Below are 26,775 nucleotides of genomic sequence, written 5' to 3' on the forward strand. Positions count from 1 at the left end.
CTTTAAAGCAACACGCAACCAAAATGCACTAAAGGAGTCCTTAAAGCACATTCGCTGCTGCATATGCACACGCGTGCGCACGAACACACGAACACACACACACACACACGCAGTAAAATTTGAGAGCATGCTATATCTGTCTTGAGACCTGTGATTGCTCTCTTTAACAGACACCTTTCTCACCTGTTTGTCTACTCACACACCTATGGTAACTACCTCCTCTCCTCCCCCATGTGATTCTATAAGGGTAGTCAACCAAATGATCCTGCCTCTCTATTGACAGTTGGGCACATGGCAACGGCGTGGCCACTCGAGGCACTCTATCCCCTGGGCAGTGACTGATCTAGAGATGGGCACCCAAAACAAAGAAAACCAGAGGTTTTTATGTGCATTGATGCTGTAGATGAGAGGGTTGCTTTCTTTTTCCTGGAATCATAAGATACAAGGACCTGGATACACCTGGAATTTAGAACAGCTGCCTTTTCCACCATGTGTTGGAAACTGCCCAAAAATGAAGCCAGCATAGACAAAAGCAGAACTGAGAAACAGGACAAGAGGAACAGGGAGATGAAGAGGTTTTACTGATGTCATTTAACTACTAGATCCGGCTAAGTCTCAAGTCAAATACCCCTGGAACTTCCCAATGCATGTTTCAATGAACTTTTTTCCCTTAGCCCAATTTAAGTGGGTTGTGTCATTGTTAAAGGAAAACAGACAAAAACCCCTTATTCATGTTCCACTTCACTAAATGAGATGGAAACTATCACTTACTGAGTGCCTCCCAGTGTCACAGACCATGTGGAACATCAGTATGTATCGTTTTAGCTAATTTTTATCACCATGCTGGGAAGCAGATGTCAAATTTTACAATAAAGAAAGCTACCAAGAAAATCCATAGAACTAGGAGGTGTCCACAAGGATTTAAACCCTGCCTGTCTCATTCCAAAGCCCATTCTCTTCCTACCAACTACACCCCTTGAACCACAAACCCATGTCTCTCAAGCTACGGTGTTATTTTCCAAGAATCGACCTAATAATCAAGCTGACAATCAGACCATAAATCCAAACACAAATGTCTCATTTTAGAGAAGGCTCTAAAGACTCTGCTGCTCACAAATCAATATGAATAATGTAACACCTCTTTTCTCAAATGATTCCTATTTTTGGAAACAAATTTTGCCAGACTGACTTTCCAGGAATCTTAAATAAGCCTATGGGAGACTTATTCTTTGAGGCTTGGAAATAATGCAAGTTTTGGTGTGTATGGTGCTGAAAAGACATAGTTAGAATACATGATGTAAAAGTCATCATCACGCCTACGCAGGAAGCACAGAAATAACCACTCTACCTCTCTTTCACAAAGGCCACAATCCAAAATTTTAGTCATTCATCTCTAACTTTATCCCCAGCAGTAGAGTTTGTGAGAGACAGACTCTGTGGCAAGGAAAGGAATCTAACAAGGGTCGGCAGAGGCATAAACAAGGCACAATTTAAGGAAAGTATCAAGAATCCGAAAATTCTACCATTAGGCCTTGGCAAAAGAATGCATCACAGGTAAAGGTGTCAAACCAGTTGGAGGAGGTGAGAAAGAAGGGGGTGGAGAAACTGGAATAGGCAAAGGTGTGGTCAACAGAATTTAATGTTCTGCTCTAGGCATAAAATTCATTAGCTACATCTCTCTTTTTCCATCTAGGAAAAGAACTAGCATGGCAATGGGGAAACTGTTTAACTGAGCATTACTATCCTTTTTTGCAGGACGTGGGTGTAACAGGTGGAATTGAGGGCCCTATTTGGGTAATAGCCAACTGTCCTAAATATAGGTTGGATTATTTATTTCATAGAACCACAAGAAAAATGGAAAACTTAAAACCATAGGGTGTCACCCTATTTTATAACATGTAATAGTATATTCCCTTTGTAAGGTAATTTAGTTTTCTAAGTATTTGTGTATGCACAGTGCCATTTGATTTTCCCAACAACCCTGAGAGGAAGAGAAGCACAAGCAACCAGATATTGTTTTCACTTCTACTTTACAGGTGAGAAACTATCATTGAACACTAAAGTGACCTCCCAAGGTCAAACCACTCCTCAGGAGCAGAGTAAGGACTTGAATTCAGGCCATCCTTCTTCCAATATTCTGAACTGCCAGCCTGACCATCCTAAAATTATCTAACAAAGAGTAGCCTTGGGCTCTTTTGTTGAAAGCTTCTGATGGAAGAAGCATCATTTAAGTTATGCTTCAAATAGTTGATTATTACGCATCATCAACATATGTGGTGTTTTAGAGGGCAATACACTGTATTTCCAGGAGGTATCTATAGTGGCAAAAATCATACGAAAGCAGATAGTCCAGTGTTTTATTGGGTCAACTACAGCTTTACTGACTACTCTTCCATTCATCTAAACATTTATTAAGTAGCTATTTGTCATGAGTGATATATGAAGGATTAAGGAATATAAAATTGAACAAGCCATACTCTGTGCCTTTCAGAAATTAAACAGATAAGAGGGAGAGGCTGACTTGTAGATGTGCTATGAGAACACAGAGCAAAGAGAAACTATATCCAAGACTATCTCCACAGAGTGGGAAACAAGAGAAATCACACTTGGTTCCAGTCATTAAGGAACTAACAATCGAACAGAGAACAGACTCATGAACACAGCAAAATACAGAGCAATAGATATAAATGCCACAAAAGAGGTATTAACTACTCTAAGTGTTCAGAGGACATAAAGGGCACTTCTAATTAGGATGACCTCAGAAATTTTTCGAAAAAGATGAAATATGAATAGGCCTTTAGAGAACTGTTATATCTTAGTGGAGCCTAAGGAAAAGACTACAAAAGCCAGCTGCCTGCTCCCTGTAGAGACACATCCTGAGAAACTCCAGGTTCCATTTGGGTCTATGACAACCATCTAGCTGAGGACAATGGTGCTGCTAAACTCCCTTGAACATTCTCTCATTCACAAGGTCATAAAGACATCTGAACAAACAAACAATCAAACAAACTGGATGAAAGACATCCAAGACAGTCATCCCTCATCTTTCTAGGACCTAAGCCATTATATTAAGAACAGGAATCAATTGTGCCTCCAATATTTCTCTCTAAATAGCCTTTGGATCCACTGATGGAAAGATTGTGATGTAAAGAACAAATATCTTACCTTCAAGATTGTCAATTACATCCTCACAAATCATTCTAACCAGAACATGAAGTTCTGAAGGAGAAATGAGTTATGACACACACTAATTTGAAGACACAGAAGTTACAAATAAGACTCAGGAGTGATTCTAAACAGATAACTGGGAACTCTGACCCAGCAAAGTAATCTCAAAACTCCACACAAATGTGTTTTTTTACCACACTTTAAAACAACTGATTGGTAGGTAAAACAAAAAACAAGCAAGAAAAACAACAACAAAACCAAACAAAAACCTATACAAATGTTTTTGGTTTATTAATGATGCTGTTTTAAACACTATTTGGATTTTTATCAAGATTTTTACAATCTAATTCTAAATGCTTAGTAAACAAGTCAACTTTCACTGCATTTTCTTTAACTCTTTCAGTCACAAAAGAATTCCAGAAGTAAACTATGGAGCTATCATCTGTGAATCTGCAATCTTTCAAATAACAGAAGAGCTAGTTCAGAGAGACTTTCCACCACCAGCTGGTTCCTGCTCTGGGCAGCAGGGTGGGAAGAAGGTCCAGGACTAACAGTTTCCTTGGCTATTAGGAAAGTTCAGACATGTGGTAGTGTCTTACCAGAGACAACAGTCTGTGTCGATCTGGTACAAAAACATTCATAAATTCAAGTTTTCACATGTATGCCCATTGGCATACAGGTATCCTTGACTTATTCTTCCTTCTAAGGAAAAGTACATAAAGTGCTCCATAATTTCAGATCATTCCATTTCTAATGGAATTAGAAATTAGATCATTCCATTTCTAAATTTGCTGCATTAGGCTAAATTAAACCCTATATTAGCCTAGGTTGGCCAGGAGTGGTCAAAATAAACTTTTTCAATTTTCAGTTCTCCTAAATATTTGTCCTGGTAGTTCCACTGCAATGCTCAATCAGTACTCAATTTTTCTGTTACAACAGGGTTAAATATGTATTTCACCCTCTGTGGGATGTCTCTTTTGGAATGTTGCTGTCATGCTACAATAAGTTTCACTACATGTTCTCTTCTAGAAGAACAAGAACAGATGTTCATATGCTCCTAGTTGTAAACCAAATGAACATACAGAGCCTCCAATTAAGACAGCTACTCTTCCACCCTCACTCTTTCACATATATTCTAGAATGTGTAGGTTAAAATGGATGGACTCTACATAAAAGGTGAGCAAACTACAGCCTAAAAGCCAAATACGGCACCCCACCCCTCACCAATAGTTTTGGTAAATAAACTTTTACTGGATCACAGCCACACCTAGGTTTACAGACTGCCTGTACCTGCTTTCTGAGTAGTTGCCACAGAGATATTTTGGTCCCCCAAACCTAAAACATTTACTACGTAGCACCTTATAGAAAAGTCTGCTGACCTCTAGTCTATATTAAGTACACAAAACAAGAAGAGTTTGGGGATGTTTTCAAAAATACTTATATTAAAAATAAATTCATTCATTCAACAAATATATGGAAACTGTTCTAGAGGCTGGGGACCCATTAATGAACTGGAAAGATGAGGCCCCTGTCTTCATGAAGGTCATATCCTAGTGAGAGGAGACAAACACAACTATTTCAATTCCAAATACAGAAAATACAATATTTAGAGAGAGTAGCCAAGGACTCTGAAGGGGTGGTAATTCTTTATGAGACGCAAAGTCATGAGGATGACAGCTCAGGAGATGCCACTGGGACAGACCTTTGAATGATGAGAAGCCAGACATGCAAAGATCTAAATATCGTCCCAGGCAGAGGGAATAGCAGAGGCTCAAGGGGAAGAAATGCTAGGCCCGCTCAAGAAACAAAAAGGTGATTAATGTACCAGAAGCAAAGTGGACAAGAGAAAGAGGCATAAGGTAATCAGGTTACTAAGGGGTCAGCAAGGGCCATACCATGTGTGATGAGTAATAAGCAAAATCATGATTCTAGTAAATTTCCATCTCTAGCTCCTTAGCTATTAAAAAACACTACTAGATTTTTAAAAAACTAATCATAGTATAAGGATTGCTTTGGTAACTTCATTTTGCCACAACTTCTTCCTTTTGATCTGCTGAAAATTACCTGAAGCTCAAATGCCTAGCAGCCCAAGAAAGAACACTTTGTTAGAGACAGTTTCTGCTAAGGAAGTAATTACCCCCTTCTCCCTGCACAACCCCCCCCTCCCAAAAAAGACTGACTGCTCCTCTCATTGGAAAGACATAAAGTGACCATTTCAAATGGGATTTTTTTAAGAAAGAGAATTTCCCGTTATTAAGCATAATTAAGCCTATTTTCCTAAGTCTGCTAAGCTATTCATTCAATGAAATGAGGTCTGTCTCCTCACCACCTCTGAGTACCAGTAGTGTGCATGTCCCACCAGAAATCTTTCGAAGCAGTTGGCTGGTTTGGACAAAATGTAATATTCCTTGAAAACCTGGAAAGAAACACCATATGGCTTGGTTTGCCATCTCCAAAGTAAACAGAGGACAGTTTCACTGCAGAAAATTTCAACATGTTGCTGAATAGCCACCAAATCAATCTCCTCTGTTAAGGCCCTTTCTTCTTCAATTTTTTTTAGGGTATTTATGAATCTGAAAAGACAATGTTCCATTTTTAGATTCAAAAATAAAAGAAGTCAAGGGAATTCAGAAGAAAGGCCAAGACAGAGGTGCTCTGATAAAACCATGGCTCTCAATGAACAACTAAATTTAAGGAGATTGAGTAGTTACGAGATATTCTGGAGGTATGACAACCAACTGGCCTTCACTAACACATGACAATGCACAGATCTGCAGAACAGGCCAGCTCATCGGTGAACACTGTGTGATGACAGGAATGGTACGGATGTTTATAAGCAGACTTGAACTGCTATAGCAGAGCAGTGTTGAAAAATATGCTGAAGCATGAACCTTCAAGCAACAACAAAGCCAGAGAAAAGCCAGCACACAACTTCCCAAGAGAATCCGTTTCCTCCCTGGTAAAGCAGGGATAAAATAGTAGTAACATTCAGGCTGGCGGACACTTTACTAGGTGCTCAATAAGTCATACACGAATCAAAGGCACCAATCACTTCACGTGCTTTACCTCACTGAACCCTCATTAAACCCAGAAGTAGGTCCTATTTTGCCATACTTACGATTAGAAAGAAATGCCCAGAGGAGTTATATAATTTGCCCAAAAATACTGATTTTAGTAAATGGCAGCACCTAGATCCAAAACTTGCCAGCTCCAAAATCTATATGCAACAGAAGTTGCATATTGGTGGCCCACCAACACACTTTCTTAGACCTACTCAGTGTTGGCTAATAATATGGTAGCAGCTAATGTTTGTTAAGCACTTACTATATGCCAGATACTGAGTTCTTCTAATGGACTATCTCATCAAGTCCTATGATGTGGTTTTTATTATTGGCACTGTTTTACAGCGAAGCTCTGAGATTCAAAGATTAAGTATATTGCCCAAAGTCACATAGCTGATAAATGGTGCAACTGAGATTTGAACTCTGGCTGTCTGGTTCCAGAGCCAAACTCTTAACCACTAGACCAAACAGTCTCCTTAAAAAATAATAATGTCTTAAAATGTAGTGTTATTAATTGCCAAGTAGTTGGACATCCTATTAACAATTTCCAAGCAACGACAATCTGATGCACCATCTGCCATCGTCCCAGCACTGCCTACTCTTTCTCCCTAGGAGTCAGCTGCTATTTTTCATCATTATCGTTTGCTTTTTTTTTTTTTCTTCATAGAAGAATTAGAAAGAAGGTAAAATAATTCTTGGGCTTGCATTTCTATCAAAAGTGGGAAACAGAAGACAGTGAGCCACATGTCCAAAGAAAAATAGGAGACAAATGGAAATGAATATCCATGTATGTTTAATATGCAAAATGAATGACTGCTTTCCTTCCCATGCTGTTACGTTACCTACCTGCTAGAAACATATGAATTTGATCTGTCTTAACCTCAACATCATTATAAGTAGCAAAAGACATGTCGACAGCAAGTGTAGAGCTGTTCAAGACTGAAAACTTTTAATTCTGTCAACAGGATGATGGAAGGAGTCCTACATGCCACAGAATAATACTTCTTAAATTCACATGACTTGGAAGTCTCTGGTCAATTTAATATCTGTTTTGTTTTGTAAATGTATATTTGCTTGGATAGAAAAAAATGCAGGCCCAGAAAGAGGCTCCATGTTACCCCGTGGAACACTACTACCTTCCTGGGTAAGGTGACCCTATTTGAAAAAAAGTTCTCTCAACCACGTCGCCGCCGTCGCCGCCGCCGTCGTCGTCGTCACCCCACCACTACCACCACCATCACCGTGCTTGCTTAGCTGCAATGTTTGCTTCCAGTTACACTAGTCACTGTACTACCCCAGTCAGACTTCTGGTTGACAAAGTCTACCTAAGTCTAGTTCCACTACAGCCCCACTGGGGACCTATCTGTAGGGAAGTGTGGTAAGAGGCCCGTCCAGATACCTGCTCTTTCACAGAGAAATAATGGATTTGTCATGCGGTTTGCCTCATCTACATCTCAGCTGAAATTCCATCTGCAAGGGAAAGAGAGTTAATGATGGGCCTTAAATTTCTAAATCCACTAAGGCTCATACCAGTAAGCTGACAGCACTAAATTTACCCAGTTGCCGTTCCATTATCTCATACATTCTACTATTAAAATGGGTGATGGGGGGAGAAACTTATTTGGCATTCATTTCAACCTAGCGAACTATTCATAGGCAGGAAAATAGCCATGGCCACCCATCAGGATGGAAACCACCATTCAGAGCCATGGCTTTGCTGAAGGGTCTCTGAGGATTTTCTAAGAACAGAAGCTGACACACATGGTAGGGTTAAGCCTCCTTCCTTTGAATTTCAACCGAGTGGTTTAATCAAGCAGCTTTCATGAAAACTTACTTACTCTTACCAACTTACTAGAACCTATGACTATACTGTTGACCCCTGCTATAAGGTTAAAAAAAAAAAAAAAAAAAGGTGACATCTTTCTATTTTATTTACTTCAAATTGAGAGCAGAATGAATATACAAAGAGCCAGGAGAGGTCACAAGTAAATGTGGGTCTTCCTTTTCATCTTATTCGCATGTTTTTTATTCTTGGTTTTACCTCCCTTTAAGAGTCATGTAACTCACAAAAATCAAACCTACAATTCACCAAAATCAAAAGCTAAATGATACACGGGTGTGAGGAAGATTTCTTCCAAATATAATGGAAAACAAACTCCAAGAAGCATCCTCTGCTCAGTGAGAACCAGAAGTGTCATTTCTAAACGTGCTAAATCAGTAACTTCCACAGCTGATGTGCCCGGCTGGGCAAAATGGCATAAACTAAAAAAATTCCTGTGAGGAATTTTTCAAATCAGTCCACTAAATGCTTCTTAGTTTCAATACTTGTTGGCTCATCACAGCTACAATATTCATAATCTAACCTTCGTTTTAAAAACTTATTAGATGACTTTTCCAACATTTTTTAAATGTGATATGTAACTTAAAAAAATCAATAAAAAATTAAGGTGTTTTAGAATTCAGAGGAGAAAAATGGAGCGTATTCATTCTACCAATGCACTGCCACTTGTAACCAGGAGAAATAAATTATTTAAAACCAGAGGTAAGTCTAAAACAAAGCAGCCTTTGATCTACAACACTGAGGGGAAGGAGAGTGGGAAAAGGCAGGCAAGGAAGACAGGATTTATTCAGATTACAAAATGACATGCGTACTGAGTGTGCTGGCCTCCAGGTGGTTCTTGAGTAAAGACAAGAGTAAGGAAAAGCCATCAAGCACAGCACACATAAATATGACCCTGGCCCTAGGGGAAAAAAATCTGAGTAATGAAGCCCAAATATAGGAGCACAATCTAAAAATAACCCTTCTGCTTCTACAGAGGTATTTTCCTGTTAGTGTTCATTTGAAATGTGTGGGAAGACAAAACAGTTTGAATTAAGTGAATTTCCAGATATTATCAAGTCAAGTGATGCTCTAAAGCATATTTGACCAATAATAAAAAACCAATTTCTCCTTCCTTTAGTTTTCTCGGGGGCGGGGGAACATAATGGAAAATAATGGGCAAGAATGTCATTCTAAATTCTATGAGAAGCTGATACTATCTCTAGGTAAAACATCTTACTATCTAACTTATGTCATGGGAAACATTAAATCCTTGGAATTGTGTCAGTGAGAACCACTATAATTATTTTTTTTCCATAAAGAAAGATGAATAGAAAATGACAGAATGTTGACACTGTGGTTACATTTTCCTATCATGCCACAAATTTAAAAGATTACGTTATCACTGCCTAGGGTGTTTTTTTACCCCCTTAAAATTAAAAAAAAAAAGTGGTGTTAGGAAAAAAAAAAACCAATCCACAACTTGCGGGTTGACATATGTAATTCCAGCATTTCTTCAAAAAATATTTAAAGGGTATCTACTAGTAACCAGATTCTATGCTTCATGCTTCCTCCAGTTGAGGTCAATCTCTTACCCAATGGCAGGTAGAAAAAGACAGCCTTACTTCTTTTTTCCACACTATTTAAAATTATAGAACTACAATGGGAGTGCAAAAATGAAAGAAATGGAGTACCAAAGGATCCCTTTTTTCTATATAAGAGCAGAGAGAAGGCATAAGAGAATGTCTTTTTGGTCACGTGGGAACAACAGTCCCACCTTGACTATTTCAGTACAAAACAAAGATAGAGCCTGGTAGTAAAGACTGGGCATAAGAAGTCACCGAGTCTCTCTGTGACAGCCTGCCTTTGGAGCTATGAGTACCACCCATTCAATAGTCCTGGGCGTGCATATGGATGCCCAGCAATGATGGCAGGACAGAAAATAAGACCCCATCCCTGCCCTCAAGAAGAGTCAAGTTTTAGTGGAAGAACTTATAGTATGAACAATTTCTCCTAATCATTTCAGGAGCACCAGATCTGGTCTGGGATGCCATGGAAATCTACACAAGGATGTGCTTACATATAACCTGTCCCAAAACTCCAGGCCCACATCCGAACCCTTTTTTTTTTTTTTTTGCGTACTTTATGCAGCATAGAATGAACACTTACAGGGATGTTCAGAGTTGTGACAAATTAAATTTGCGAAGTATACCTCTGATACCTGGTCATCCCAAACAAGTCCTTCAGGACCTTCACACAAATGTAGATCTCATAATCTCACAGCCAGTTGTCTCAAACAAGGTAAGAAAACAAGAAGGTGACCTACATAGGCAGTCTATAACGGAGAGAGTCAGAGACTTGCCCCTCTTTCACTGAAAGCGTATTTTCAGGAGTGCGGAACAGAAGGAAGGAAATGAAAGGTACACCACACCTTTCCTGCTCATATGTAAACCCATTTCTGTATGACGGTTCACTTTCTAAAGTACCCACTGTATTTGCAATAGAGTCTATATAAAGAATTAGAAGCTAAAATTAGAACATAAGAGAATTATTATAAAGGTTTACCATATATTAATTAAACCACGGAGAAATGAATATTTTGACTCAAGAGTAGAGAGTTGTTTCACTGGAAACACTGGACCTGCGCTGAACACTTATTAAAATATGGAAGTGAGAAAAGAATCTGACAGAAACATGACCGAGACCTTGACTTTGTATGACTCTGGGGCACCATTCACACTGTACTTTCTGTTAGTGGAGTTGGCGTCATCCAAGGTAGACAGATGGTGTCCCTTGAAATGATCCAGGGATGCTATTGCTATTGAGAACCAAGTCCCATTCCTAGATTCTAGGGAAAGAGCCCTTGCATTCTGTTTTCGGGACAATGCCTCCCAATCTAAGGAAGATCCTTCCTTCTTTGATCTTTCTCAACTTCTATTTCTTTTGTTAGTAAAAGGGGGGGTTTAACCCATGCTGGCAAATACATGGTCAAAAGCATGTTAAAAAAGTTGCCCCCCCTATTTCAGAGAACTGAAATCTAGTGTTGTTTTTGCCTGTCTAGCATACGGATTTTATAGGGAATCACCTATCCCTATTCCTTGCACTCTTGGGGTCACACTCCGTACCCCTCCAACCCTGCCAAAAATGTGTCAATGCTGAACGAAGACCTAGGACAGGAAAAGTAGACTTTCTCCTCAGAATTCTAGATCTCTAGAGGTACCAGTGCTCTCCAGCTTTCTTACAGGTACAAGGGCTACCTCATATTCTTCAGGGAACTTTTTTTTTCCTTTTTTGCTTTAGTTTCTCTTGCTTACAATCAAAATAATTCTGATACATCAGCTAAAAGAAAAAAAAATAAAGAAGTAGAGCCTTTGGTCCTACTTGGTGGCTTCTCTATGATCTTCTTGGTACAAACCAAGTCAGCCCAGAGAACAGCACACCAGGAAGTAAGCATTAGTTCAATACTGTTCTACCAAGTTGAGTATCCTCCGGGGTGGTCTACCAAATGGACTCCAGTGAAAAAGGTCTCAAGCTCCATTCTCAAACTACTGGAAAATAATAAGAAGTACCACATTGATTATTCAAATGCAAAAGTATCCTCAGGCAACTAAAATACATTTTAAGCATATGTTCCACTGGATTCTTTGCAGTTGTTTTAGTTGCCCCAAAGCCATAAGATTTGTGTTTCTTAACACATTCATGAATAAGGGGGTTCAGTGAGTATAAATATCAACTCATGAGCATACACAGGCAATTTACTCTCTTTTTAGTAACGAGAGCTTACATTTTATAGTACTGTCCAAAATGATTCCATGTACCGTCTCTCCGTTGATCTTCACAAGCCCCCTCTAAGTAGGCAGGGAAGCCAGGCATCATAATACTCATTTTACAAAAGAGGTAGTTAGATCAAACCTTGCCCAGAATCACAGAGCTAGTAGAGGCAACACTGGTCCACGGATGGGCTCAAATCAAGATCTCTGCCCACCAAACACAGCACTCTACTGCACACCATGACAAATCCAGAATCCTAAGCCACTGTATTTAGTCCCAGAAGTCCTCACTGGTAATGGAAGAAATGGGGCTAAACAAACCTGTGCAGTAAGGTGACAAGGGGAAGAAATGAATGGCAAAGAAAGAGACAGCCCAAGTCCTACCTTGTGTTAGAGGAAAAAACAGTGTCATCAGTGTTGCTTCACTAATCACATTCAATTTTTGGCTTCATCATGAAAGCTATTAATTATCATTAATAGACTCATAGTAAGTATTATTGGAAACAATGAATGTGCTTAATAAAAAGAAACCATGTAATAGGGGCGCCTGGGTAGCGCAGTCGTTAAGCGTCTGCCTTCGGCTCAGGGCGTGATCCCGGCATTCCGGGATCGAGTCCCACATCGGGCTCCTCGACTGGGAGCCTGCTTCCTCTCCCTTTCCCCTGCTGTGTTCCCTCTCTCGCTGGCTGTCTCTCTGTCACATAAATAAATAAAATCTTTAAAAAAAAAAAAGAAAGAAACCATGTAATAAACCAGATCATTGTTCAAAACGAGGCAAACATCTTTAATATAGAATATTCAATTTTAGCACCTTAAATGTTAATGAAAATGAAAAACAAACAAACCAAAAAAACCCCACACTGAGCATGTTTGCTCCAGAGTTAATTAATCAGCCAATTATAGGTTAAGTACAGGTAGTACATATACTGCCCTTGCCTTTCAGGGGCTTAAAATTTAGTTAAGCTCCATGATATCCGGAAAATAGAGCCATCAATTCTCTGACTTCCATGGATCTCTTCTTCAGATCATTCTATCTCCTGCCAGAAGCTTCTGGTAAAGCGAAATCACAGAAGGAGAGGCCTTGAAATGTGGATCAAATGCTTAAAATCAAGAACTAAATCCAAGACAATACTTTTCAATGCGGCTCAATGATGAGTAATATAGATGCCATTCTGGAAAATCTGTGTTTTCAAAAAACAGACAGTTACATCCATACCAGAAATCACTCTTGGGTCCAAGCACAATCTATGGCTAGTACCCAGCCAAGGTAAATGTATGCATTTGGAGCAAGATATTAGATCACAGTTAAAAATGAATAAAAGCGTGGCTAGATGTAGTACCACAGTCCCTAAGTAAAGGAGCGGGCACCTAAGGAATATTAGAAAAGCAGGACCCTGAGAACAACAAGCCAGTGTAAGCACTCAATGAATGAGAACACATGACAGCCAAGTTCAAGTTCACACTAAACATTATGTGTTTATATGTTCATGAACATATGAAAGACAATGACACTAATTTTTTACTAGATGTAAGATCCAGTTCTGAAGAGCAGAAATTCCAATTTTCTAGACTTTAGCCCAGGTTTTACTCTTGGAGGGAAGAGTATTCTATCATAGTTTACATATAAATTTATCATGGGCTTTAAAAAAAAAAAAAAAGTGCTACCAACTCTAACCAGGCGTGAAACATAATAAAAGAATTAAGAAAATAAGTGATTCTTCATGAAAGAGAGAATATGAAAGCTGCTTCTTGAAGTGCTGACCAAGAATAAAAAGTGCTCCTGCTTGTCCCAGAAGATGGCAGAGAATAAGAACCAGGATACTCATACCACAGCATGGCAATGGTTTCCCCAGGCGGTTATGCCAACAACTGGCTAATTGTGATGGATTTTTTTTCCAGCCCTCAGGAAAATACTATTTATAAAAAAGAAAAAAAATTCATACAACATCACATACAAGGTTTCTGAAGATAGGCTGCTGATGGTGTTGGAGAAAGGGTGGGTGCTGGTGATAGAGTGTTAAATTCCTCTTCAGTATCACACCCTTCACCTAAGAGGAATTTAGGTATCATTTTGATATACACACCATCACCACCAAATGCCCAGTTAGAACACAGTCATTTATTAAGCCACTGAAAATTACTCGAGGTAATGAAGTTAAAGAAAGAATGCTTACATTGGCTAGGAAAGGTCTTTCAGTTAATTGCCACTCCTCTGTCCATTTACCAGAACCTTCCTGGAGAGCTAACACGTTGTGTGCCTATGTTCTATGGCTTGTATGTAGTCTCAATCCTTGGATGTCAGTTACACGAAACCATCAACAACTTAATAGTCACATGCCCAATTCTTCTGTTCATAAATCTGTAACTTGTGAATATAAATTTCAAGGTAGATAAATATAGTTAACAAAATAATCCAGTCTTAAAAACATCTCCAAAGAACTAAAAGTCAATAGACAGAAATTTAAACCAAAATGAAACCTAATCTCCCAAAAGACAAAGTCTGCCTAAGATGAAACTCATACATACATATGTCATTAGGAAACAAGCCAATAGTGATAACTGTACCCTGGTAAAATTTTAATTTACCCTCATCTCACTCCTGGACACAAAATTAGAGGTATCAGGGTTTTTTTTTTAAAGATGTTATTTTAATTAATTAATTAAAGATGTTATTTTTAAAGTAATCTCTATACCCAATGTGGGGCTTGAACTTACAACCCGGAGATCAAGGGTCCCATGCTCTACAGACTCAGCCAGTCAGATGCCCCTAGAAGTATAAGTTCTAATGGAAGGGATGGTAGATAATAACTTACTTATACTGTTTCAGAATGTCTAACATGCATTGGAATACGAGCAAGTCTGATTACTGGACAGCCTTTTGGAAACCAAACCATAGCAAGGAAACACTGCCCAGAAACAACTGAAGCATGAATGACACATCCTGTTACTTCTCTCATTTTAGGTTAGGAATAGGCAGCAGCAATTTACCAGCACCTAAAGTCACCTAAGCAAAGCTTTCTCTTTGCTGCGATTAATGTCTTGCTTGGACCTTATGGGACAGAGAAAAGTCTACAGTCAGCCAACTTTCCATGATGATGGACGTGCTCTATCTCTGCACTGCTCAAGAGAGTAGCCATCAGCCACATGCGGCTAATAAAGTTCTGAAATGTGCCTAGTATGAATGACGAACTCAATTTTTAATTTAATTTTAACTAGCTATAATTTAAATAGCCCCCGATGGCTACCATTTTGGACAGCACAGGACATGTTTTATTTAGAAGAATCAAATCTCAGACTTTTCGTAACTTCAGTTACAAACCACACTGATATAATCAGAAGCCCATTAAAGGTGAAAATATCACAAAGAGATGAAAGGACAATCTTCCCTTATCAAATAATACTGGACTTATGTTGGATAAACTGTAATGTAGGTAACTCTACTCACAATACTCAAGTTGAAGGTAGCTGTATGAAGTGTTATGGTGACTGATGCCTTAGAAATCAGTCACAGACACTCACAGGAAGCGAGACCTGAGACCTGGCAGGTCAGACAGGCTGCCTCTTTGAGTTCACAGTGGCCAGTAACAAAAAAGGCACATGTACAGATTAGGAAGAACCAGTTTTCCACTCTCACCCACATGAGAACCAGCCTTTTTCAGACAGTTCTCTTTCTCCCAAGACCAGGTCAAATACAACACCAGATGAACAAAGATCTGTTTAAAAAATGTTTAAGCTGCAGGACACTCCTATTTGGGGGAGTATGGGAAGGTATTATGAACTCTCAATCCAGTCAAAGCATGGCTAGATCATAATAAGTCAAAAGAAATGTATGTGTATATATTGAGAATTCAATTCTTTATAGTTCCAATTGAAGTAATTGAGCCAAATACATAGATTATTACAGAAATTACAAAAAGGCGTAGCTAACAAAATATGCATCAACTGCTACTCCAATCTTAAAGTATAACCAATACTTCATGTGAAATTGACCCTTGAAATAGTTGTACTTAAAATCTTTTTTGAGGGGACCTAATCTATGAAATATAGGCATAATAAAATGCATAGGCAATCTGCAGGGGTATAATAAATAGGCAGCTGTCCAAAAATCACCCCCCCACACACATACTCACCAAGCCAACCTCATTTTAACAAAAGCAAGATATTGACTTGACAGAGATAACAAAGGACCTTGAATGCACGTGCCTGAGATGGGCAGTTTTTAATGGAGAGCAGATAGGAACATGAGGTCCTGTCCTGATTTGAGTAGGGCGTTTCAGGGAGGGATTCTGGTAAGTCAGAGGAGGTATGACTACACAGTGCTCAGAGCAGCAGACCAGCTAAAACAGGGCTAGAGAGACCCTGGGGACCAATACTCACCTTCCAGACCCTCCCTGTGTCAGAAGGAGAGTGACAGAGGCTCACACGGGTGTATGAATGAAAATCTAGAGGCAATCTACGCTTGCAAACATCATTCATAAAGTTCTATTCTGCAAGGATAAAAATGAGGGAATGCAAGAAGGGCAGTCATCAGAGGTAGGCCTTCTCCGCTACAGTAATCTGACTGCTTACAGCCAATATACAACCCAAAGTAACCAACACTGGCTAGAAGGCGGTGGGAGTTGTATCTTTGTACCAGAACTAAGAAACACAACATTTCATTTCTCCATTTCTCATTGTTCCCTTCCCTGCCTACTCCCCAGGTCCCACACAGAGCAAGAGATCTGGGATCTTGTTTTTGGCTGGTGTACTGGGCCATTTCCAGGATCTCTGAACTTGCCTGCTCAAGGCCACGGGGGGTTATGAAAGGTCTTCTCATCCTGAGCTCAGACATGGCAAATGCAAACACCCCATGGTGCAGGCCTGGAACAAGCTTGATTCGCTGCGGCCTGCAGAACGCATGGTCTAGGGCAGGCCTGCCAGCAGCCCCGAGCCAGCTGACCAGCATCCAGTCACCGTTTCTTTTCCAAACACCGACTGAACAAACCTTGATTCAGCTCTTATGTTACGCTCCGGTGGAGAACAGCACAGAGGAAGCACCAAGAGAATGATTGGAGAGAAACTAATCTGGGCATAAACCAAGTATATGTTCCTGTGGAATTGTTAATAACTCAGGGGTCTTTTATGTTTGTTTGAACCCTCCATGTCTAGCTGAGGAAAAGACATATTTCTTTTTTCTCCTCAGGGAGAAAAAAAGCAGGAAAGTAAAATTTCTGGTAATGTCATACCCAGTCAAACAGGAAGGTTTGTAGGCTCAGGGCTGAAAGGTTTCCAGAACTACACTGAGCCAATCTGAAAATAATTTATTTGATTTTTATTTGTTTCATTTCCTCCAAAATTATCATTCAGCTCCCTGTTCCCACATCCACCAAGACAAGAAGAAGCATTCCGTAAACACAACAAAAGTATAGTATTTAAGAAACGCCTGAGATGTAAAGAAATTGGAGCCCTCAATTCATTGCTAGTGGAAGTATAAAATGGTACAGCCACTTTGGAAAACAATTTGGCAGTTCCTCAAAATGTTAAACATAGTGTCTCCATATGACCCAGCAATTCTATACTTAGGTATTTACCCATGAAAACTGAAAATGTATGTTCACGCAAAAACGTGTACACAAATAGTGGTAGCAGCATTCTTCATAATAACCAGAGAATGGAAACCACCAAAATGTCCACAAATAAACAAAATGTGGTATATCCATAAAATGAAATATTATTTGGCAACAAAAAAGAATTGCTGTATGATACATGCTATGACACAGATGAACTTTTGAAAACCTTATTCTAAGTGAAAGAAGCCCGTCACGACTCCATCTACATTAAATGTCCAAAACAGGCCAATCCATATAGACAGAAAGCAGATTCATGCTTGCCTGGGATGGAGATGGGAACGGGGGGGAGGATAGGAGTAAGAGGAGGATGACTGCAGTCACAGATGACTGCTAATGCCTATAAGTTCCTTTCTGGAGAGTTGAAAATGTTCTAGGATTAGGGGTGCCTGGCTGGCTCAGTCAGAAAAGCATGCGACTCAATCTCAGAGTCATGAGTTCGAGCCCCATGTTGGATGTAGAGGTTACTTAAGTAAACATAAAACTTTTTTAAAAAATTTAAAAGAAAGAAAATGTTCAAGGATTAGGTGGTGGGGATGGTTGTACAATTCTGAATAAGCCCATGAATGGGGAAAAAAAACAAATTTACTCTAAAATACATGACTTACATATGTGAAATATATGTTATCAATAGAGGAAAGAAGGAAGGGAAGAAGTGAGGATGGAAATCAAGAAGCAAAGGAAGTCAGACCTGAATGTCTTACCTGGAAGGATAATTGTTCTCAGGGTATTTTCTTTTTTAAGTTATCTTGCCATAACCACAGAGTATAAGAAATTGCAAAAAGCATGAAACAAAACAGGTACAGAAAAATTCCCTGCTTCCCCTATTGGTAATACCTTCTATAACTATGATACATTATCAAAACTGGGAAATTGATACTGACACATTACAGTTAACTAGACTACAGATTTTACTCAGATTTCTAGGGAGGACTTTCATTTATTTTTTTAGAGCGAGCACACAGATGTGGAGGGGGGGACAGAGGGAGAGAGGGAGAGAATCTTAAGCAGGTTCCACACCCAGCGTGAACCCTAGGCCTGGATCCCAGGACACTGAGATCACACCCCAGTTGAAATCAAGAGTCTCACGCTTAACCGACTGAGCCGCCCAGGCACCCCTCTAGAGATGCCTTTTAAAAACAGCTTCTGGGGATGGGGAACAGTCCTTGCAGTTACACTCCTACTCTTTTTACCAGTCCCTCTGGTTGGATGATAGCAAACTTACCAATAATTCCAGTGACAAAGAGATGAGCAGTGGACATTTTAACACCTCCCGGTTCTTAACTTGCCTCCAGAAGAAGACTAAGTTACCATTAGTGAAATATTCCCAGCAACGTAAGTCCATAAATACTTGGAGGGCCCTTCAAACTTGTGTGACTCACCAAGCTTCTGCCCTGGAAGGGAACCCGGTGAGTCTTTCTCTAGAGTAGCAGTAGGGGTGAAGTGCTAAAGTAACTAAAGCGCTCATGGAGTCTCTCCTTAGTGGACAAAGCACTTGCGATTTGCTATCCTAATTCATCCTGGAAGAAAACAGACCATTGCAGAGCCGAAGGACAAGAGGAAAAGGCAGCAGAGCGTTATTTTAATTGCCATGTGGAACAGGGCAAGAGGAAATTGCTGCTTGAATGAAGTCTTCCACTAAGTTCCCCAAACTTCCTTTATCTCAGCTTTACGACCTAGGAGCAAAAATTACTGCTTAATTACCTAATAATTGGTTTTCTGATGTAACATTCTCCTATGTTGCTTTTTTCTCTCTTCCCTTTATTTCCTAACATTTCGCTCCACTGCTTCAGTAAAAAGTGAGGCTGGCCAGAGAAAGTCCTTTCCCCTTCTCATCATCATATCTATTAAGACGTATGGGAAAGGAAAAGGTTGAAACTACTGGCTGAAGTGAGGCATTTGGCTTCGCTGTGGTGAAAAGAAAAGCGTCTCCATGAAAAAGGTGAGGACCTTCCAGAGAGGGTGAGGAAGCAAGAGGCTTATTGGGGGGATCTGCAGGAGTAGACAGCACCACCTCGGCCCGCAAACCAAGAAGACAGGAAATGGGAAGTACTTAACACTCCACGCCCAGGTATGGAGGAGAATACACGGCACCCCCACCATCTGTCACCAGACACCCATTCCAGTAATCCTGGGTCACCTACAGCCCCAAACGGCCAAGGTCAACAAGGAAAGCAACTCCTAGAAATCACAGCGGGCTTCGGAGGGACTTCTGGCTTTGTGCTAATGCTCCAGGCAGAATAGCATAGCCCAGGCCCGGTATGTTAAGCATCCTATTTGGCTGGTATCTTGATGGCATGTTGATTTGATAATGGCAATAGATGACCACTGAAGAAAAATGAGCCCTGAACTGCGGTTGTCCTTTGATAGAGGGCAAAATCTAGGAAAGAAACCAAAGATTCTGCTTGGAGAGTGTTTAAAATCAGGACAAGGTAAAGCATACCCCAAACACAGCAGGGAAGGAGCACAGCACTGGAAGAAGAGAGAAGGGAAGCAGTCTTCTGCCCATGGCATCACTCTTCACTGTTTTAAAATAACGTTTAAAAAAAAAAAAAAAAACTTCACCATCCCTCCACCCACCCCAAATAGAGAAGCCCACACCCAAATAAGACAAACATTTACAAATATGTATACCACATAACCTTGTATTCAAGATTTGAGTCCCTCCCCTGGTATTACAATGTAAACAATTTTTCTTTCCATATAAGTATGTGTTCCACTCCCAGAGCGCAGTGGTGTCAGTTTACAATCTCCACGGCTCCTATGAATAGCAGCTTGGGTAGGGGGATGAAGAGTGGCCTGCGAGCCAGAAAATCCGGGGTCCTCATCCTGGCTCCAGTGTTCACAGGGTAACTCCAAAACACTCTTTTTCAATTTTTTTTAAGCTGTGAAACCCTTTATCCAAATGAAATCTCATGGAACATCCCAATATGTAGAAGAGTTTGAAGTAAACAGGCTGGTTAGAGCTGGAAGGGGTGTGGGGAAAGGGGCATCTCCTGAAATTGGGACTCCACAGTACATAGTATGAAAACCACTGATGAGATAGATCCCTTAAAAACAAAAACTCAATCCTACTTTAAAAAATTTAAACTGAGGGGGCCCTGGGTGGCTCAGTCAGTTAAGGCTCTGCCTTCGGTTCAGATCGTGATCCCAGGGTCCTGGGGGATTAACCCCACATCAGGCTCCCTGCTCAGTGGGAAAGCCTGCTTCTCCTTCTGCCCCTCCCCCTGCTTGTGCTCCCTCTCTCTTATTCTCTCTCTCTCATGAATAAAATCTTAAGAAAATATATTTAAAGTGAAGCCAAGAAAAAGGGACAAAGTGGTATAGAGTAATGGTTTCTAATGCCTGATTCTTGGTGGGTGGGAATGGGGTACAGGAGGGATAAAGGTAATAAACCATAAGCATGTAAATGTCTCGCACAGATACGTATGCCCATTTTTCCAAGTGAATCTATATGTTGGGATTAATCAAATAAATTCATTTAAAGTGTTACTGAATTCATGGTCATGTGGGAATCCAGAATTTTTTTTAAATTAAAAAGGAATCATCACATTGGGAACCCCTGCTAAAGAGAAAGCCACAATATTCCACTTGAATCAAACAAGTAAATCTCCTTAAAAAAAAAAACCTTCAGTGACCTTTTTATTTTAAAGATTCTACTACTTGTCATGTCAAACTAGTTAGATTTCCTTGTCTATTAGCTGTGGCTATTAGACTACTTCTTAAGAAGGGCTCTGAGGCCATGTCCAGGCTGAGTAGGAAAGAAATGTCACATTAAACAAGCATGAGATAAACAGGTCTGCCACAGCTGTGTAGGGAACAGGATATGGAGGGAAGGACAGGTGTATGTGACAACCAGAACTGTGTCTAAGAGGTTAGTGGAGATCTGAGCTCTCTGATTCTATCATTACACTGAATTTATTACTAGGCAAATCACTTATTCCAGATTTCAATTTACTAGCTCTAAAAAGGGGTCAATCCTGTTTTCTGATGCAGAATGCTCAGGGTCAACTCAAGAAAGTGAATGCTACACTCCTGTAAAAACCACTGGAGACAACAAAACTACCACAGAACTGGTGACCGAATTCTCACCTCACCATTTTACACCTGAGGAAATTGAAGCCCAAGAGACTGCTGGCCAAAGTCACGCAAGTAGACAGCAGGCTGAGTCTGCGTTCCCCTGCTGGGGAATTTTCTACAACATGAGCTGTCATAATGTGTGGTTTGAAATCTTGACTTAACTACTTTTATTAGTTCACCTAATACAATTTAAGGGCTTGCTATTTGATAATATAAAAAAAAAAATTCTCACTTCAAAAAAGTTCATGCCTCTCAACTCGATGATTGTACTAAATAAACTAGACCGTTGTTGCCATAATATGGACCTATACTTTGTCCCTTTTAAGCCAACGTAATTAAAAAGGTTTCTTCAAGGGGCTCCTGGCTGGGTCAGTCAGTACAGCATGCAACTCTTGATCTCGGGGTTGTGAGTTCAAGCCCCATACTGGGTGTAGAGATTACTTAAAAGAATAAAATCTTTTTAACTAATAATAGTAATAAAATAAAATAAAAATATTTCCTCGATAGAAGAGGATAAATTATACATTTAAGAATCTCAGTATATATAAACCAAATAATAGTTGCCAATCTCGGTAGAAAATAAATGATGTTATATCTTACAAACTGTTTGTCAAAGCTTGACATACTTAAGACTGGCCCTTTAAATAATGAAACCTACATGAAGTTACAAAATGTGACTCCATCAGTCATATATTCTACCTAAAACTTTTATAGTAAGAGTTATCAGGGATTGGCTAAATCAAAAAATGACAGAGCAGCATTATTTTGTATTTCTTAAATCCATTTTTTTGGTAAATTCATAAAATATTATGGAACTCCTTACCATTAACAAGAAAAGTATGTTTGAATACTTTTAATCCAGAACTTTATCAGCCACAGAATAAAAGACTATATAATCTCTATTCTGTTTCCTACAAGATTTTACCATTGAAAATCAAGAAAGTGTTATAGAAAATTACGATAAAATATGTCATAGTCCAGGGGCGCCTGGGTGGCACAGTGATTAAGCGTCTGCCTTCGGCTCAGGGCAGATCCTGGCGTTGTGGGATCGAGCCCCACATCAGGCTCCTCCGCTATGAGCCTGCTTCTTCCTCTCCCACTCCCCCTGCTTGTGTTCCCTCTCTCGCTGGCTGTCTCTGTCTCTGTCGAATAAATAAACAAAAAATCTTTAAAAAAAAAATATGTCATAGTCCATTTTGCATTGGAAATGTCATTTGTCCACAGAATGTGTGAATAGTGTCTGATTCTCTACTTACAAAGGCATTTGGTACCCTTGGAAATTGGTCCATCAGTCGATTTTACAATGAATCAGACCATTTGTGATTTGAATGGTGCCTAGGAACTAACCAGTCAGCTGGAGAGAAATAGCCACTCTTCCAGGTGAGGAAGACATGAATTGATGTTCCAGACAGAAATGCAAAAGGAACTTTCTCTTCAGGATCACAGCCCTTTACTCCAGAGAATCCTCTCAAAGGCCTCTACACCACTGAGTCAGACCATGTCTCTCAAACAAATGCACAGGGACTACCTGCCAACACTTGCCTTACCAGAAAGCTCCATGGGATATTTCTGCATTTTGTCTGTTACTTCTTGAAGGACGACAGACAGCCACAGTGCCTCAAAACAGAGTCCCAGAAAAATAAATAAATAAATAAATAAATAAATAAATAAATAAATAAAGTGAACAGAGCCATGACACTAAGTTGTCTTCTCTAAAGTATGCCAGGAGACACTGCATTATATTCTATTACTGGGCTACCATAATAATCTAAAATTAGTTTTAAAGCGTGACCCTCTCTCTCTGCTCGGAAGAGGATTATTTTCTGTTTAAATTAGAACAAACCTAGAGCACTTAAGGTGGGAGAAAATCCATCTCCCCTACAATATGGACTTATGACACACTGACATGAAGATAATGGGATTGTGATAAATACTGCATTTTTGTAATATTGAGTGCTGCACAGGCAAAATGCTTTAAATATTTCAGCTAAGTGTTCAAATATCTGTTTTACAATACCATTTATAAACAAAAAGTACTGGGTATAACATTTCTTTTATCACATAAACCTCTCTAATATAAACTTCTCCCTCCCTCCTCATAATATTTGAATAATTTCATTGTTCTTCCTCCTATTCGTCCAAACATGTTCAGTCCAATGGAAAAACGACATATCATCTCCCTGTCCTCTCTGCCTTTAGAAGTGCCTTCTATGTAGCAGTTTCACTGTCAGCAGAAAAAGCACAGATAGTAAGAGACAACTGAGGCAAACCCCAGGAAATGCAAATTGGCCATAAAATGACAGGAGCTGACCTAAGGTTTCCCTTCACATAATAAGGAAAGGGCTTGTTAAGATAACTAATTATGTAAATCTGCAGCCAGAGACCCTTAATCACAAAGAAATATTTTAGGTCATTTTAAATGTGCCTGAAGCTCTCATGAGTTTCCTTCTAATGGGTTCCATGATTGTTTACTGCATTTATGAAAAGTTCTGGTAGCTTCATATTTGCATTGTTAATTAATTTTGTATGATCTATTTAAAACATTGAGATTTAAACAGGTAAATGGGCAAGCAGGCCATTTGAGAAAGAAAAAAAACAAATGGTCTGAAGAAAAAAGTTCTATTGAACAAATTTCTAAAATGCAAATTAAGATACAATGTGACGGCATTTGCCAGTTGTTCAGTCACAGATAATTGTAAGATAATAATAGTCAGCATAAATATGTGTGAAATGAAAGATGCTTTAATACCTTGATTTAATACCTTGATGCTTTAATACCTTGTCAACTGGCAAAACCTTTCTTGAGGCAGTATTTACAAAAAACTTCAAAATTATATACCCTTTGACCCATTTATTTCATATCTAAGAAAGTATCCTAAAAAAAAAAACAAAACCTGAAACATGAAAAAGATGTTCAAATGGTTTTTAATGGAAAAACACTGGAAAAATGTTTACCCTATACAGCACATAAAAGGAAATAATGTTGCCATCTAAGAAGTTTATTGAGTGTTTTAATAACCTCATACTCATTAAGATGGCTACCATCAAAAATAACCACAAAACCCCCAAAATGCTGATGAGGACGTGCACTGTTGCTGGTGGGAACATAGAATGGTACAATGGCTATAAAAAATTGTATGGCAGCTTCTCAAAATATTAAAAAAAGAACTACCATATTCCAGGCTCAGGGTATATCCCAAAAAATTGAAAGCTTGGTCTCAAAGAGATGTTTGCATACTCATGCCCATAGCAGCACTATTCACAATAGGCAAGAGCTGGAAGCAACCCCAATGTCCATCGATGGTTTAATGGATAAACAAAATGTGGTATATACATACAATGAAATGCTATGCAGCTTTAAAGAAAAGAAGGAAATCTGCACATGCTACAAAATAGATGAATCTTGAAGACCTTATTATGCTAAGTAATAAGCCAACCACAAAGGAATACTGTATGATTCCACTTACATAAGATATCTAAAATAGTCACATTAATAGATAAAGGGAGTAGAATGGTGGTTACCAGGGGCTGGGGTAAAGGGAGGTGTGGGGGGAGGCAAAGGGGAGTTAAGTGATAGTGTTCTGCAAGATTAAAGGTTCTAGATATGTTTCACAACAATGTAAATATACTTAACACTATGGAACTATATACTTAATAAGGGTTAAGATGGTAAATTCTAGGATGTGTTTTTTTACCACAAGAGTTTGAGTGTCAACTATATATAGCTCAATTTTAAAAACAAAGTTTTAGTAATATGAAATATGCTTATGACATTTAGTTGGGGGAAGGATGCAAAAAAGTACAGATAATACACAATCAAAAATTTTTTTCAAACTTTAAAAAGATGTATTTCCATAATGTTAGCATTATTTGCCTCCTTGGTAAGATTTCTCTTATTCCTTTATACTTCCTACTTTTTTCATTTTTTCATATAGTAACCTATACTAATTTTATAATAAAAAAATTAGTTTCTGACTTAGTAGTTTCAACACCTTCATAATGCCCCATGCTGGGCAGGAGGACATTTTGTCAAAGGAGGGACTACTGTTAAGAAAAAAAACAAGATTTAGAAACAGGCAAAACAGATTACTGGGTATCTTTTCAGTAGAATGCTATTTGTGGTACAGCAGGTCCTCCAGGGATTATCTTTGACCTTTTTTTTCCCCCCCTTTTAAATAGGCCAGTGGTTCTCAAAATGTGGTTTGGGGAGGCCTGGAGAGCCTCAGGCCTTGTCAGGGTGTTTATGAGTTCAAAACTATTTTCATAATAATATCAAGATGTTATTTGCCATTTCTCTCTCATTCTCTCAACAAGTACACAGTGGAATTTTCCAAAACTTTCAATTACCCATGATGAAGTCATCACTCTGATGATAACACTAAATAGGTTTCATCATTTTTTTAAAATGAAAGAATAGTTTTAAAGTTTCTCAATTCCAATTCTAATCTAATTAATACATTACACAAATTTCTTTGGGGTCTTTAATACTTTATAGGATCAAAGCATCCTTAAAAAAAAAAATTTGAGAACCCACTGGGCCAGACTATTTCACAGCTCTGTAGCCGTAGGAAAGTTAATTCGTAGAAAAACACACAGCAATGTAATGGCCCTTATCAATAGCAAAAAAAGAGATTTTGCCTGGTAGAGATATAACTCATTTACATACATACAAGAAAAACATTAATTTTTATAGTCCTTTAGGATATTAACTAGTTTTGTATCTACTACAAATTTATTTCAGCATTTCTGATTGTGGACAGGTAGATGGATTGATGGATATACAGACAGACGGATATATATGTTTTTTTCAAATTATCTTTTGAACTGGTCCTAACATCTTACTGGTTCCTTCACTAATAAGTTAAATAAAATTGTTGATGTGTTTATAATTTTGAGAATCTTATTTTTTTTTAACTCTGAAAATTATCCTTTAGCATCAACTATCCAGAAACAGATCAGTTTCTGCATGCAGGCCTTAACACGAATAAAAACAGAGAACTCAATAACTAATAACGTTCTAAAACAGAAAGCACCAGGCCCAGATGGGTTCACTGGTGAATTCTACCAAATATTTAAGGAAAAAATTATACCAATTCTCTATAATCTCTTTCAGAGAATATAAGTAGAGGGAATATTTCCTAACTCATTCTGTTAATCCAACATAATGCTCATAGCAAACCAGACAAATATGTTACCAAAAAAAAATAGGGCAGTATCTCTAATGAATACAGATGTAAGAATCTTCCCCCAAAAATTAGCGAATTGAACCC

At 38.9% G+C, this 26,775-nt stretch overlaps 1 protein-coding gene across 4 annotated transcripts in view; it reads right to left on the reverse strand.

Moving 5' to 3' along the window:
- The window catches only part of DAAM1 (dishevelled associated activator of morphogenesis 1), a 162,837-nt gene that overhangs the window by 119,201 nt on the left and 16,861 nt on the right, over nucleotides 1–26,775 (reverse strand). Inside the window, exon 1 of one of the 4 annotated variants that reach the window (XM_057318729.1) lies at nucleotides 1–24,869. The exons of the other annotated variants lie outside the window; for them this stretch is intronic. The gene's annotated coding sequence lies outside the window, so the exon portion shown is untranslated. Of the gene's footprint in view, nucleotides 24,870–26,775 lie in introns of those variants that run through there. 4 annotated transcript variants of the gene reach the window in all.

The sequence above is a fragment of the Ursus arctos genome, unplaced genomic scaffold (genome assembly GCF_023065955.2).
Source record: "Ursus arctos isolate Adak ecotype North America unplaced genomic scaffold, UrsArc2.0 scaffold_25, whole genome shotgun sequence".
Lineage (NCBI taxonomy): Eukaryota > Metazoa > Chordata > Mammalia > Carnivora > Ursidae > Ursus > Ursus arctos.